Raw genomic sequence first — 16727 nt, forward strand, 5'->3', positions numbered from 1 at the left:
GTGCTCGGCAATCCGATATAGGATTTGCGGCACTAGTAGGGTATTCGGTAAATGTAACTATTGAAATCGCAGTCCGCGTTTGGTGGCCCGGTTTTCGTGAGGCTGTTCATGATTACTTCTATAGGTGAGTTTGTTCTATCTTATTGATATAACATACCAAGTTTTTCACTAGCACCCAATACTTCAAGACATTCAGGACATACGCTGTCTGTTCAGAAAATAAGGTGAATTTCATTATTCTTGAAAAATATTCATTTATTCATCATTCATTTATTCATCATAAGAATACATTAGTTTCAAACAAATACTTTCGTTTGAAAATATCCGTTTTTGACGAAACTGCAGTTGTTAAAAATCCGAATAGTATAAAAACAAAGGCAGTTTTATTTCTCAGTTTTCATATTTATTCATCAATTCCTATCTCTATCTATCTGACTCAGATATAATACATGTACTACAATTCGCAGGGGGAAAATCTGGTGAATACGGTGGCTGAGGCATGATTACGATGTTCGTTCGTTCACTGGGACGAAAGGATATTGGTTTTGATGCCATAATGAGCAAATCCGTATCGACGTTGATGTCAATCAACAATAACTGAGCGATGCTCATGCGAGTGTTTTTCTGATCAAATTTCAGTAACTTCGGAACGAACCTCGCAGCCTCACGCTTCATCTTCAAATTTATGAAGAAATTGTATGGCACGGAAAGTGTTCAAGTGATTTGGCACTTTTGAATCCACCAAGAGCAATACATATCAGAAATATGCGTAGGATTGTGTCTGCTCATCGTTTTAAGCCAACCGATAAGTCAAAATCCTCAGCAACTCCTCTAATAGTGATTCGACGAATCAACATATTAATTTTCTCCACTTCCCCTACATTTTCATCGGTTATTGATGTGCCGGGGCGTCCAGGGCGAGCGTCTGCTGTGAAAAGCTTGCGCGACTCGTAAACATTTTTCTGACTCAGAGTATAATCACCGTATGTCACTCTCAACATTTCAAGTGTTTGATCCACTTTTTTCGATAGCAAAAAAGCGTCGAACACGAAAAACACTTTCAAATTTTATGCCTCTCACTAACAAACTGAACATGCTAAACAGCTGAACATAACATAAAAAAATTTAAAAAATCGTTAATCGAATGTACTTAGCCTGCGAAATTCTTTCTTTCCAAAGGTCACGTATGTTTATACGATCTTATTCATTAAAAATGGACCTCAAATATCACATGATTATTAGAAAACCCCCTGTATGATTCATAATGAGTATATCTATGCACCTCTTTCGTGCTTCTTTAGATTTACTCTCATTCCATCAACAAAGTTATTGTAATTCTAATTATGACAGACTTTCTAATATTCCTATTATTATTTTAGAAAAATATTGTTATTTATTCAGCAAACGGAAACAAACGCCGCTTCACTACTACTCGATTGGGCTTAATTGCTGATGCGGCATTGAACACACGACGTGAATGTAACTGATATATGGATGACTAATCATATTTTCATCATTAAATTTTGCCAAAGGAGAAAGCAGTTTTGGATATTATGATTCAGTTATAAAACTGATAACACTTTTCTAAAAAAAAGTTCTACATGATTGGTTTTTCTGGGTAAGAAAGCAAGTGCTATTTTGACTTTCGCGATATTTCCAGGGTGATTGAAAGATATGAAAATCGAAATATTTTTTATTTTGATAGCAAAAATACCGAAAAAAACCCAAATAAATGCCAAATTTTCCTTCTACATTTATCTCATTCATTCGCAGAAATATAGAAACTTTGAAGGTATAGTCGAAGTTACTGATATAGTGATTCTTAAAGTTATCGGCAAACTCAAAGGCAAAAAAACCAATACAAAGAAGTAATGCCGCTACGAACTAGTCCACGTGGACTGAAGAACTGGCGGTTCGTATTGGATAATTTTTACTAACCGAGTTTTATGATTGGCTGAAGAGTCATAAAATTAAATTTGAAGTCATGTTACGGTGACCAATAGAAGGTAGCGATGAGTACCGCCGTTGTGTCGTCAATGTTCAGTTCAGGAACTGATCGCCATTTGAGTGTTGAAATTCGATATTGGTGAAGTTATAATTACTTGAAATTTTTGTTATTTGTTTAAAATGTGACGTCCTTGGACAACTAGTAAGAGTAATATAACAACTAGCAAGAGTGTGATAACAACGCAGACTATTTGCCGTGTGATTCCAATAGCGCTGGTGAACAATGCGAAAAAGAGATACCAGTGAATAAGATTCGGATGCATATGAATATTGATACTCAGAGAGTATGTTTCAATGTACAGGGTGCAACATAAGTACGTTAAAATATTCAATTAAACGTATTCCTGAGACGATTTTTAGAAAAAAAGTCGATATGAACTTGTGTCCGAAATTTTTTTGTTTCGGAGATACGTTGTGTTGAAATTGAATTTTTTTGTTCGCTTTTAGAAAATAACTTGCAAAAATAAGTTGTTTGCACGAAATTTGGCAACCGGGGTTTTTTGACGTGGGAAATCATAATTTCGTATTAGTTTTCATGAAACATCTAGAGGGCGCTGCGTACGCTGTCATTATTTATTTCAAATTGCCCTAACTTGAAAATTGTAAATATCTCGAAAACTATCACCTCCAGCGTTGTTGAGGAGGTGTACCTTCTTCACTTGGAAATGATGTGGCAATTAGGTTTTTTCATGAAAAGTACCAAAAGTTCACTGTTGAAAAAGTTGGGAAATCATCACATTAGCACAAGAAAAGTAAGTATGCATTCTTTAGTGTGAGCAAAATTAATCTCAAAGCAAAACTATTTTGAGTTTTGAAAGGAAGATATGTTAACTTGAAACACTATTTAAATATCTCCGTAGAAAAAATTAATTGTTTTCCTCTGAAGAGAAGCATTTTTCATTCAAACACTTTCATTTGTATATATCAAATGAACTCATTTACTTCATCAAAGATGAAGTTATACTTCTGTTTATAAACTGTCCCTCCCATACGGCTGTCTTTAGTTGCTTGAATCCAAAGTATCTCATTTGTAATATGAACAGCTATTAGTGGTAAGAGAAGAAATTAAATAATACATTATATATTATGATTGGTTTATTTGAAGCAATTGCAAATCATAATTATTATCTTGAAAAAGCATATGATAAAACGTAACAGAACTAAATTTTTTCTGCTAATCTTTGCTTTGATGTCATATTCCAACCACACACAGATCATACAGTTATACAAATAACAGAAATAAATATTCAATCCGAAAACATATATAAAAAAAAAACATATATATATATATTCTTGACAAATTGCAAATCAACAAATAAAATAAAATCGAAGCGTTACAACTCAGACAAGAAAATTAAATTATTTATTAGTAATTTCACAGAAATAAAGTTTTTGAAACTAGGTGCCATTCTGGTAAATAACATTGGAAAATTCACTATTGTCTATCAAGTTCTGCATTCTGCTTTTGTTTATCCACAATTGCCGGAACATCACTTGGATTCTGAAACGAAAGAATAAATCAGCACATCATCGTTAGCCGTTAGAAAAGTAAAACTATGAAAACAGCTGCCACTTAACAACAACAATTTTTTTTTATAAAAAACTGTTTGAGTGGGTTTATTCCGTTAACCAACCCAATTGTTGTCCACATGCGAACGACAACCCCCAAAATTTTAAACTTACGATTCCTAGCAAGTTAAAAGGTGCTTAAACATTCCTTGATCAGAAATAAATAATTAATTCAAAAGACGTACCTCAAATCCTTTCGAAATGGGCAGAAGTCTTTATAGAAAAATTGCCTTTCAAAATAATCATTTTGGAACCGTTATAGGTATTCAAACTGTTGTGTGAGTATTATTAGAGAATCAATGGAAAATATAAAATGTTTCATTTAAAGAATGTAACTCATGATCATACAAACATACTTAAAGGTACGTGATTCTTTTTTTAAATAAAAACATCCACTGTTTTCACGTTTTTGGAACTTCTGATTTCTCCCCTAGTGAGTTTGGTAATATTTTTACCTATTTCTTACATTTCTAAAGGAAATATATTAAATATTTTAAAGCTGAGTAGGGTATATTCAATTTGTTCCCAATTAATAACATAAAATATTTCTGAAGTAATTTCAGGAAGCAAAGACATTTCGGAGTTCAACAAACATTTACATGTTGAAATCAGAAAGTGGCTGTCATATGTAAGTGCTTTTTACACCTACTGGTGCCTATTTTGGTATTTTTTGTTTTATAATTTATTGTCGAAACTATAAGTACCTTTTTCGTTCAATAAAAAATGAATTGGGTCTAAGATAAAATCAAATTTAATTTAGATAAAATATATGTTCAAAACAAGAGATAGGCGAATTTGAATCAACGTGGAGGATTTTTCATTTCAAATTAGTATAGTATAGTATATTAGTGTAGAGCTCGGCAAATGTAATAATGCATGTGTGAAAAATTACGAAGCATTAATATAATAATAGTAATAATAATAATGATAATAAAGGTATTTTATTAATTTTCAGTTATATTCATACATGTGAACTAAAAAAGAAGTTAATGGGCGAGATTCAGTATGGCAATCGGCACTGAAAGGTACAGACTGACATATAATTTTCGCAAAATGAGGGCAAAATTGAGAGTTGCTGACACAGTTTACCATTTTCTCTTTGGTACTAGTATACAACGCAGTAATTACTGATATTGTAACTGATATGTAACCCAAACACCTCAATTTTATCCAATTATAATACTTACCCATGAAAAAATCTTCCAACTGTGTAAGACCCCAGTCTTGTAAAATCTGTTCCATTATGGTAGATACAAAATAATCGGAAAAGAATTTCACTACCTTTCTGACACTTCCTCCTTAAAATCACAACACACCAACGTCACTTTCCAACACATACTGGCGCGTATCGAACACTGTTCTACATTGTTAGTTTCTCATAATACTAAATTTTAATTCTTTTCAATAATATCTATGTTCAAATAAAACAGTTTTTTTCAAACTGAAATGAATGAAATACTTTTTTAAAAGAAATCCTATTCATTTCATAGAAAATTCCTGTTATTTCCAGTCAATCATAATATAGTTTTGTATATAGATTCACAAAACTCTTGTTATAAACGAATTGAGTTATTTGAAGGGATACAGTTTTGAATTCAGACAAACAATGTTTTCAGATCAAGTTGATATTGCTCTATATTTAAAACAGTTTATTTTTAATCTTTAAAAAGGTGGTAGATTTTGAGGTTACATTACATTTTTTGATTCAAAATAATTAATCTTCGCAATAATATAATCAAACGAATGATGTCGTTGAAAGGCCAAGAAATTTGATTTCTTCGTTAAAAAAAGTGTGATTCTCTTATAGAATATGGCGCTGTTGGCATGAAGTAATAGTTTCTCCAATAGAGATAAAAATTTCAAAGCAACCTATGATCTTCTTCAAAAGAAATACATTTTACTGTGTAGTATTTTTCGTTCGTTATTGTTTTAAGCTAATTAAAAAAAATTCTAACTTTTTAGTTCGATGTTCTTTAAAAGCGTGTTTCTCAGTCCTGTAAACTATATTTATTTTTTGTGATAGTACCAGTTTCTTGAAATTTTGCTGCTATAGTTGGTGACGGTACACGTGATTTACATTTCTTCCCGGGTGCCTCTGGTTAAATGCTTAAGTTATTCTTAACACACAAATATCACAAATAAAAATCATTTCCATACATTCAGCTGTGTTGTACACCATTGTCGAAGTTGTAAACTATGTTTCTCGTGTACAACGTATCGAAATAAAAATCAAAAGTGTTAATAATGGAAGTATCGTTACCCGTCTTGAAGTAAAGAATGCAATAGAAAAATTACCTCTCAAAAACGAATATTTCAAATACCCTTTTTGTTACTTTCACTTATCAACTGAGCCAATTTTTTTCAGGTAAGAATAAACAAGGCGTAAAATATTGAAGAGTTTTAATAATAATGCTACGATGGGGATTATAATGTTTTTGAATATTTCTTGAATTAATAATAGAAAATAAAATTTTAATTTGAATGAATAGCGTGTTATTCAATAAATCCAAACCTACTATATCGAATGTAGCTCCGGAGAAGATCATTTCTTGAGAGTTTTCAGAAAAGGTATCACAAACAGGGGTTGTCATTTCAAGATATAAAGTTGGGGTGGCTAGGGGCGAGGGGATAAGTGAAAACAAGTTAGCTATTACACCATTTTGTTTCTCCCTCTCTATCAAGGAAGTTGTTTTCAGCGATTTTTTATATTATTTCATATGGTTGATCGGAAATACCAACTTTGAGTTTTCAAATTGTCACCCTGTATATCTGAGACAGATAGAAACAACTTCATATGCGACCTTTTGTGGAAGTTTCATTCAGATAAATCTATTAACAAAAAATGCACGTCTCTGACGTGTAACACATCGCTTCTGCTTTGTTCCCATCCACTCACCCAGTGTTACTTATTGCATATCCTAGTATTTTATTTGAATTTAAAACGAAATGAAACTCTGAAGAAAAGCTGTCCGTTTTATATTCGTTTTTACGATTCTCGAATCCATTTATTTATAACGATCACACAAATATAAAATCCAAATAGCCTTTAGCATGATTCTATTTGCAAACGAATTTCAAATATTCAACTATTTACTCTATACTTTACGTTCGGAATGAATTGTTTTCGTTCTCTTGTTGTTAACCAATTAATTAACTTTTCTTAATATATCTCATCCTTGATATATGGAATGTTCCTGGAAATATATTCAAGTTTGGATTCTGTGGAACGTGAATTGAAGTATATCAATATAATATTTGCTGAAATTATTATTCAGTGTACAAAAGTTATCCCTTCATTTAGAATGAAATGGAACAATGATGAGCGGGGATGATTCGAAAACAATTGCACAGATATCGCTTGGAAACAACATTTCCTCTCCATCTCCTCTCGTTTTTTGCAAACATATTATATTCACGTGAAAAAAAATCGAAATTGATTCACATCTAGAAGATGCGATTTTATGTTCAAAGCGTCCCTGGTACAGTCATAAACATTTCTTGCCTGTGGTCCCTAGTCGCCCAGATAGTTAGTGAACGTGCTATCAAATGTAGTTGAGGAATAAAGGCTCAGCTAGCTGGTCTAGCTGAATACTGATTTTTTGTCCGTTTCACAATATTTCTTTATCAGTGCCGTGTGTTCGTGGGGTTAGGTGAGGTAGTGAGAGGTTTTGCAAACCGATTTTTGAAAACTTTTTCTAGAGATCAATTACCCTAACACCAAACCGATATTTTTGCGTTCGACGCGCGTTTCGCTAACAAGGTTAGCATCTTCAGGGGAAGCAAATCGATACTGAATCTAAAAACAAGAGTTAGCTGTTCATATACCTAAAGTTTTTTGGTCCGACGTGGACTTTGTTTGTTAAATGATGATTTTCCTAATTGATTTATCGGTAATTAACTATTGGAACCACTACCTGCAAATTAATTTGTCAACAATAGATTGAAAAGCGGACAAATTAATTTATTATTCGTGTTATATTCTAGAGTTTTCGACTCGGAAATCAACTACCTTAAATTTCGAAGTTTTTCATAATTACCCTTGGTGCAAAAATTCAGTTGAGATAACTTTCTCATGAAGTGATCAATTGCTATGATTGTAAAAATAAGTAACTGAAAAACTACCTCTGAAAAATAATATGCCGACGCCTATGTCGAGGCGGGAATTCCCTCTCTGTGCTATTGCCTTGCCTTGACCCGTAGCTTCTGAAGACATCCAGATTAATGTCTCAGTATATATTCACGCATTTTCTGAGTCATCGATAAGAAGTGCTGGAGGAGATTAGGGTATAAAATATTCATGGTATCAAATAATCTTGCGAAAACATAAAATACATGATTATAAATTCATCAAAATTCAAGCAATGAAGCCTCAAGACCCTCAACATAGAGTTGAATTCTGTGAAATTTTGTTGATTCGCATTCTAAGAGATTCATTTTATTTTTCAAATAAAATTTTTTGGACCGATAAATCGAAATTTCCGAGAGAAAGAATTTTGAATAGAAAAAATTGCTATTATTGGTACACTGAAACGGCAAAAAAGAAGCCAGATTTCAAGATAAATTTAGTTTTAATGTATTCTACATGTTAATGGACAACAAATTGTGTTGCACGATATACTAGGAATCATTTACATTCAGAAGCTATCTGAATATTTTGCAGAATACTGCAGAGAGTTTCGTCGATAATCTTCTACTCGAAGAATATCCAAGATGAACTGGCCAGTGCGATTCTACTCGGAGAATATCCAAGATGAATTGGCCAGTGCGATCACCCGTTCTCAATCCACTGGATTTTTGTCTGTGAGGAATGTTTGAAGAAAAAGTTTACAAAACATCCGAGCACTTGGGAGATGAATTGTTAGAAAGAATTACCCACACATTTGAAGATTTGGATTACAATGAAATCAGATCTCACCCGATGAAAGAAGTCAACACCCGCGTTTTGATGTGCATGAAAGTAAACGGCCAGCGATTCGAACAAATTTTTACTTTTCTATAACTATCCAGATCAATATTTCCACTTTCATGTTGTTTCGAGTTTTTTATATTCACCCAGAAATATTGAAATTGTTCTGTTATCCTTAGCGGTAGATTCAGATTCCTTTCGTTGAACTTTCTACATGTTCTGCTGATAATTTCATCATACTGTCCAAAAATAATAAACAAATTCATGAAAACTTCTTTTAAATAGTTTTGTTCCATCGTTTCGAAGGTGTTCAAAACTTTTGAAGTGACGAAAATGTCAATATTATTAGAAGAATGTCACAACGTTACTGTGGCCTGCTTACAACATACCGAATGGGAATATCATTTTGAAGGGACATTTTCACAAATGAATGTTCATAAATCAGAAACTTGATTGTCTAGGTTGAAGCATTATAAATACAGATAAAAAGCAAATTTCAACAGCTCTCTGAATTTGTAATAACACACAGGGTGTTCCATATGCAATAATCAACTTTCAGTCACTTTTTCAAGCAAACGAAAAAAGCTGTATTTTCACCACCCTGTATTGAAATAATAGAGTAACCAAATTTTGGTATCATATTCGTTAACTCAGAGTTAACTCGTTTTCAGAGGTCGTGACTTCCGAAGAAAGAAATTGAAATTATTTCATATTTTGAGAACGCTAACAGATAGATATAGGGATATATCAAGAAAGGTTGTCGGATAATTTTTGTAAATTCCAAAAGTAATATTATATATATAGGGTGTTGTTCCATTTGAAATATCAATGTTGCTATATGTATATGACATGACATGATATATATATATATATATATATATATATATATATATATATATATATATATATATATATATATATATACATACTGACTATATATACAGGCCGTATTTTTCAGCTGATGCCACTATTGCTATCTCGGAAACGGTAGATTCTACATGGACGGTTAAATAGAACAAAAGTTGCCTAGTTAAGGATGCAACACACTGGTATTTCCAGATCTATAAAATCATCAACGGTTTCTGAGATATTTGCAAAAAACTGAAAATGACAGATTTTATTTCTTTGCTCTACCGCCTCCATTTTCAATAATATCAAAAAATGACAAAAAAACTTTTTGCTTTATTTCATGTGCTTTATAATATGGGTGACCTCATTTTTCAATGCAACGTTTCGTTCATTGAATTCCATCAACAATATATTTTTTTAAATATGGACCTGTTTATTTTTATATACATTTCCGTAGTCATTATAATTACAAATTCGTTGACATATCACAACATATGTATTTCTCGACGTTTCTTCCCGAACCCACATCAGTGTTGGTGGTCAAACCACCGACACTGACATAAAAACATAAAAAACTTGGCAAGTTGACTTGGGTGTCACACCAATAGGTGGTTCCACTTATGTTTCACTTGCGTTCACGCAGCTATTTTTATCAAGTACTTTTCTGGTTTTTCACATTTTGTCTTCAATCGAGGAGCGCCTGCCCGGTAATGACGAAGCCCAATAGGCTGAAACAGCTGTCTACCGGTGTCTCTTAAATTGAAATCAATATGGGAATGATCAGAAAGTATTTATATATATATATATATATATATATATATATATATATATATATATATATATATATATATATATATATATATATATATATATATATATATATATATATATATATATATATATATGCTCAAGGTTACCCCTTTTCTCCCATGTAGACTTACGACTTTTTATATATTTCCACTGCTTTTCAATATGACTGACATAGCTGACCACTGCAAAAAAAACCGAAGATAGGGAATACGGTGGATGTAGGATTCGAAGTTCAACTTCATGTAGTTTTGCCATTATTTAAATTGACTTGTGATACGGTGCGTTGTCTTGATGGAACAACATTTTTTTCACTGCCATTTGCGGTCGTTTCTTTGCAATTTTGACTATCAAATGCTCCAACAACGCTATATAATATTCAATGTTGATGGTATTTCTCTTCTCAAGACAGTCAAGATACACCACACACATTCCAAAATACCTAGGCAATATATAATTTTTTCAGTCGATTGTTATCCTTTCAGGCGCTTTGGACGAGGTTCACCAGTTGTTCATCCCTCAGATGACGATCGTTTTGATTCCGAAGTGAAGTGATGGATCCATGTTTCATCCATTGTCACCAATCGACGTGAAAATATCGGTTTGTTATATTTGAACATGGCCAAACACTGTTCAGAATCACCAAGACGTTCTTGTTTTCGGTTAACAGTGAGCTCGCGCGGCACCCACTTGAACATAGTCTGTTCAACAAGTTCAAAAACATGAAAAATAGAGATAAAGGTCCTAAAAATATGAGCGATAGCTTATTCGATTCGGAATCATCTCGAGAAAATGTTTTTGAAGGATTTTGGTGCAGGTGAAAAATTGCAATTGTTATTGACAAAATAACATAAAAAAATGGTATTTAGATTTTCGTTAATAACTCGAAAAATATTGATATGTAAGCAATTTTGAAAAAATATATTTAAAGAGGGGGAAACTTCTGTTAAAAAAGTTTCGACTCCGGAAACTCTATCTCCATTATTTATAATTTTAATTTGACGTTGAAAATAGATTTGCGCGCGGCTGTAACGGCATAAGCGCGCTGCCGCTGAAGAGAGTTTATCAAAAGACATAATTTTTTATAACATAAAATGTCATTTTAAAAATTTGAGAAAAGTCTAGTATCTTCTTAACACTTGAATAAATCGAGTCCCGTAAAAAAAAAGTTTCATCACCTCAAAAAGTTATTCAATTGTTAACTAACAAATTTTTTTTCAATTTCCGTTGGCATAAATAATGGGATAAAAGGTATAAATAATTGGCCTATAAATTTTGAACTTCGAAGAGCCCTTTTGATATATATATACTTCATACGATCCTGCGATGAAAGTTTATAAAAATTTATTAATTTGTTAATTATAATTTTTTATAATTATTGCAACATGAAATATCTAAAAATTGTCGATAAACATTTTTTTTCCAATTGATATTTAGCTATGTCTGTTTTCACATTGAACAATGGCAGTTATTACCATAGGATATGGATTTTTTACGTGATTTGTTTATTAAATTGTAATAAACAAATAGAGAAATTTAATATTTTCGAATATTTTTTTGCTATTCTGTTGTCTAGAGATAGGTGAATATGATTTTCAAAATTTTGATTTTCAATTGTTTAAAATCGATTTTTTTTATATTTCGATTGTTTAAATAATTAGTTGAGAAATAATTTTGCTTTTAAAAATCATAATGAACATTTTCAAATAGTTTGGCGGAAACAAACATTTTTTTATTCATCATTCAATTCTTTATTAGTTTAACAATTTGTTATAAACAAATATTGACCAACGTTATATTTATTTTCTGAAGAAGAAAGAAATTATAAAAATAGCTATATATATCATATATATTATATAGGTATATTATAATTATTATAATAAATAAAAATAAAATTTTATGTCACATTTTTATATATAACTGTTTTTAAAATTTTTTTCAGCTCCAGAAAAAAATTATAAACACAGCTATATATACATATTATATAGATATGCATTATAAGTATTATAATAAAAAGAAATGGTACTTTTTTATATATAGCTGTTTCTATATATTTTTTTCTGCTTTAGAATAACAATATAACGTTGGCCAATATTTGTTTATAACAAATTGTTAAACTGATAAACAATTGAATAATGAATGAAAACATTTTTTTCGCCAAACTATTTAAAAGTGTAAATTATGATTTTTAAAAGCAAAATTATTTCTTAACTGAATATTTGAACAATCGAAATATAAAAAAATCGATTTTAAACAATTAAAAATTAAAATAATTTTTTTTTTATAAATCATAATTACCTATCTCTAGACAACAAAATAGCAAAAAAAAAAATTTGCAAAAATATTGAATTACGTAAAAAAATCATATCCTATATTAATAACTGTCATTGTTCAATGTGAAAACAGACATAGCTAAATATCGATTGAAAAAAAAATTGTATCAACAATTTTTAGATATTTAATTTTGCAATAGTTATGAAAAATCATAATTAACAAATTAATACATTTTTATGAACTTCCATCGCAGGATCGTATGAAGTATATATATCAAAAGGGCTCTTCGAAGTTTAAAATCTATAGGCCAATTATTTATACCTTTTATCCCATTATTTATGCCAACGGAGATTGGGAAAAAATTTGTTAGTTAACAATTAAATAACTTTTTGAAAAATGGTGATAAACTTTTTTTTCTACGGGACTCATTCAAGTGTTAAGAAGATACTAGAATTTTTTCAAATATTTAAAATGACATTTTATGATATGAAAAAATTATTTCTTTTGATGAACTCTCTTTAACGGCAGCGCGCGCATGCCTTAAAAGCCGCGCGGAACGCTATTTTCAATGTCAACAAATTAAAATTATAAATAATGGAGATAGAGTTTCGAGAGTCAGAATTTTTTCATCGGAAATTTCCTTCTCTTCAACAAGCTTTTTGCGTAAATATTATTATTTTTTGAGTTATTAACGAAAAACTGAATACCATTTTTTTAAATCTTATTTTGTTAATAACAATTGCAATTTTTTACAAGCACCAAAATCCTTCAAAACCATTTTTCTAGAGGTGATTCCGAATCGAATGAGCTATCGCTCATAGTTTTAGGATCTTTATTTCTATTTTTCATGTTTTTGAACTTGTTGATTAGACTTACAGAGCTTTCTCATAGTCAAATGATCAATGCAATATAAAGATAACACGTTCTTTTGATATCCTCACAATGTGAGCCAACTCACGAAATTTCACTTTTCGATCATTTGAAACGATTTTGCGGATTTATTTTTATGTTTTCTGGTTTTACTGCCTCATTTGGACATTCACGCGTTCTGTATCATCGATGTCTCTACGACCACGTTTGAAGTCAGCAAACCAACGTTTGATTGTTGTTTTTGATGGAGCGGATTTCTTATAACACTTTTGAAGCCATTGGTTTGCTTGAACGGTATTTTTTCACATCAAGAAGCAGTGTAAAATTAAAACACGAAATTGTTTTCGATCCATTGTTTTGTAAAAAACAAAAGTAGTCACTCTTAGCAATTCATTGAAAATATATAAATAATATACTAATGAGTTGAAGAATGGAAGATATTCATAGTTGTGAATGAATATGACGCTTCATTTATATTGAAACTCGTTTAATCAAAAACTGTCATAATTAGTACGAACACAATAACATATTTATACTTTTGAAAGAAGTTCATTCATTCTGCTTTGACGTGCAATACTCAGACCAAACATCGTGATAAACACAGAAATATCGATTATTGATGATTCTGTTGTGACACAGAAGTAGACAAAGATTAGAAATTCCGTGATTATGCCTTCATCAAATTCAGCCTCAACATTATTCAATATTAAATTTTCTAAATGTAATCTCGATCGCGAACATGTCTATGACTGCAAGTAAATAACATGTTCGCATTGAAAAGTTGATATATACAGTGTGTGTCCCATCAAACCTTCATTAGAAGTCGAGATGGAGAAGTGAAGTTATTAAAAAATGTTTCATATAGAAGTTTTAGATACCGATACGCTGTCTGTTCAAAAGTAAGGTGAATTTTCATTTTTATCAAAAAATATTTATTCACAGATTACTATTTTATCATCTACAATGTTAACCCTTCTCCATTTTCTCCAATCTTAAAGCAGTTCTGATAAGTACTTTTTGATATCTAAAGAAATGAACTCTAAATGTTCAAGCCCGTCTCGGATGTACCCACACAGTAGGTTGAATAGACTGACGCCTATCAGAAAACAACTACTTCACTGGCTAATACCACGAACGGCGTTGGATTATATCCGACAGGCGTCAGTGCAGGAATCTTCACAGAAAATTTCCTGCATATGTGATTGGCAATACAACTGAAAGAGTCGCACTTGCGCACTTGCAGACCGGTTTCGAATTCCTGAGCCACTCGTCAGTGCAAGATAGTGGAAATCTTCGACCTAAAGTTAATGGAGTAGTTGTTATCCGATAGTCGTCAGTCCATTCAACCTACTGTGTAGGTATATCCGAAACGGGCTTGAACATTTAAAGTTCATTTCTTTAGATTTGTTTACTGCCAGTCTTCAAGCATAGCCCACTGACTAATAAGAAAGTTTTTCTTACTTATTCACAGGAATCGGGCAAATTTTGGATATGCAGTTGGTTAGTACCTCGTCCACTAGATGGAGTGGCATTTTTTTTGTTCGCTCCAACTTGAGACGAGAAATGAAATACTCTAAAAGTATTTCGATTTCCAATCATGGAATATCATTGACTTCAGGTCGATGATAACTACTATCTTGCACTGACGAGCGGCCAAGGAACTCGAAACCGGTCTGCAAGTATGCCTGTGCCAAAATTGAAGGTCGACTCTTTCAGTTGTATTGCCAACTGCATATTCACGAAATTTTCTGTGAAGATTCCTGCACTGTAGCCTGTCGGATATATTCCAACGCTGTACGTGGTATTAGCCAATGGAGTGGTTGTTTTCTGATAGGCGTCAGTCCATTCAACCGAGACGGGCTTGAACATTTGAAGTTCATTTCTTTCGATTTGTTTACTGCCTGTCTTCAAGCATAGCCCATCGCAATCATCGCAAAACGCCGTCCTTTCATGAGTTTCTTCAGTCTCGGGAACAGGGAGGAGCTGTAGGTAACCAAATCTGGTGAATACGGTGGCTGACACGTGATTACAATGTTGTTTTTTGCCAAAAAATTTAGAACAAGCAATGACGAGTCAGCAGGTGTATTATAGTGATGCAGAAAGAATGCATTTTTTTCCACAATAATAAACGTTTTCTTCGTATTGTTTCTCACAAGCGGTACATAACTTCAAAATAATACTCCTAACTCATCTTGTGACCATGTAGCAAAAATTCCTGATGCACCACGCCACAGTAGTCGAAGAAAACAGTGAGCAAAACCTTGACATTTGATCGAACTTGGCGTGCTATTTTTCATCTTGGCTCTCTTGAGCTCTTCCATTGGGACGATTGGACTTTGGTTTTGATGTCATATACCCATGACTCGTCACCATATATCAGCCTTCCGATCAAATCTGAATTGCTGTTGACGCCATTCCACAATTCCTGAGCAATACTCATATGACAGTTTTTTTGGTCAAAATTCAGCAATTTTGGAACGAACTTTGCTGCCACACGCTTCATGCCCATCATTTTCGAAAAAATTGCATGGCATGAGTCAACCCATATGACAATGTCGTCGACAAATCCTCTACTAGTGATTCGACGATTCACTATATTCACTATTTTCTTCTCTCTTTCCACATTTTCATCGGTTTTTGATGTGCTGGGGCTTCGTGGGCAAGCGTCGTCATTCACATCTTCTCGACATTCTGTGAAAAGTGTACCAATTCACTCAGTTTTTCACACAAAATATCATGCAAATTTCTTGATCTATTTTTTTGATAGCAGAAAGTCGCCGATCACGCAAAAAAAAAATATCACTGGAGTTTTTTCCCAACACCAAACCGTTATTTTAACACCTCGACACGTATTTCGATCACCAAGTGATCATCTTCAAGAGGAAGATTGATCACTTGATAATCGAAACACGTCTCGAGGTGTTAAAATAACGGTTTGGTGTTGGGAAAAAACTCCAGTTATAGTCATTACTACACCAAAGGTTCCAAACAGTGCATCAAATTTACGTAGCCCGCGAAATTTGAACATTCACTGTAGTGAATGTTCAAACCGTGTTAGGAATCACACGTTGAAAGGTAAGACCTCGTTAGTCCTTATATGCACAAGTTTCTCAACTTCTGAGAGTTGTCGTTCGTATGGGGGCGACATCTGATTAACGGATAAACAGATTTTAAACAGATTTTGAATAGATTTTTCAAACAGTTTTTGGACAGTTCAATAGTATTGGGCTTTCTTGAATTATTTTTCAATTGACAGGGTACAATATACCGGCTACTCAGAAGGAGGTATAACGTATCAAAGTAAGGTTTTTCTAAACGGGATAAGAGTTTGTTTCAATATGGAGATGATTCACAATTGTAGTTTTTTGATCACTATTTAACAATTTGACGTAAATCCTGTTTTCCAAATACACACATGGAAATATGAAAAAAAGATATTCTTGTA

The 16727-nt window shown here is 32.3% G+C and overlaps 1 protein-coding gene across 2 annotated transcripts in view; it reads left to right on the forward strand.

Annotated features, from left to right (window-relative positions):
• LOC111508246 (sodium- and chloride-dependent GABA transporter ine-like) overlaps window positions 1-16727 on the forward strand; it is a 241231-nt gene that overhangs the window by 30351 nt on the left and 194153 nt on the right. The gene's annotated exons all lie outside the window — the stretch shown is intronic.

The sequence above is a fragment of the Leptinotarsa decemlineata genome, unplaced genomic scaffold, assembly GCF_025532065.1.
Source record: "Leptinotarsa decemlineata unplaced genomic scaffold, Ldec_3_MD MMD2_tig00000882_RagTag_RagTag, whole genome shotgun sequence".
Lineage (NCBI taxonomy): Eukaryota > Metazoa > Arthropoda > Insecta > Coleoptera > Chrysomelidae > Leptinotarsa > Leptinotarsa decemlineata.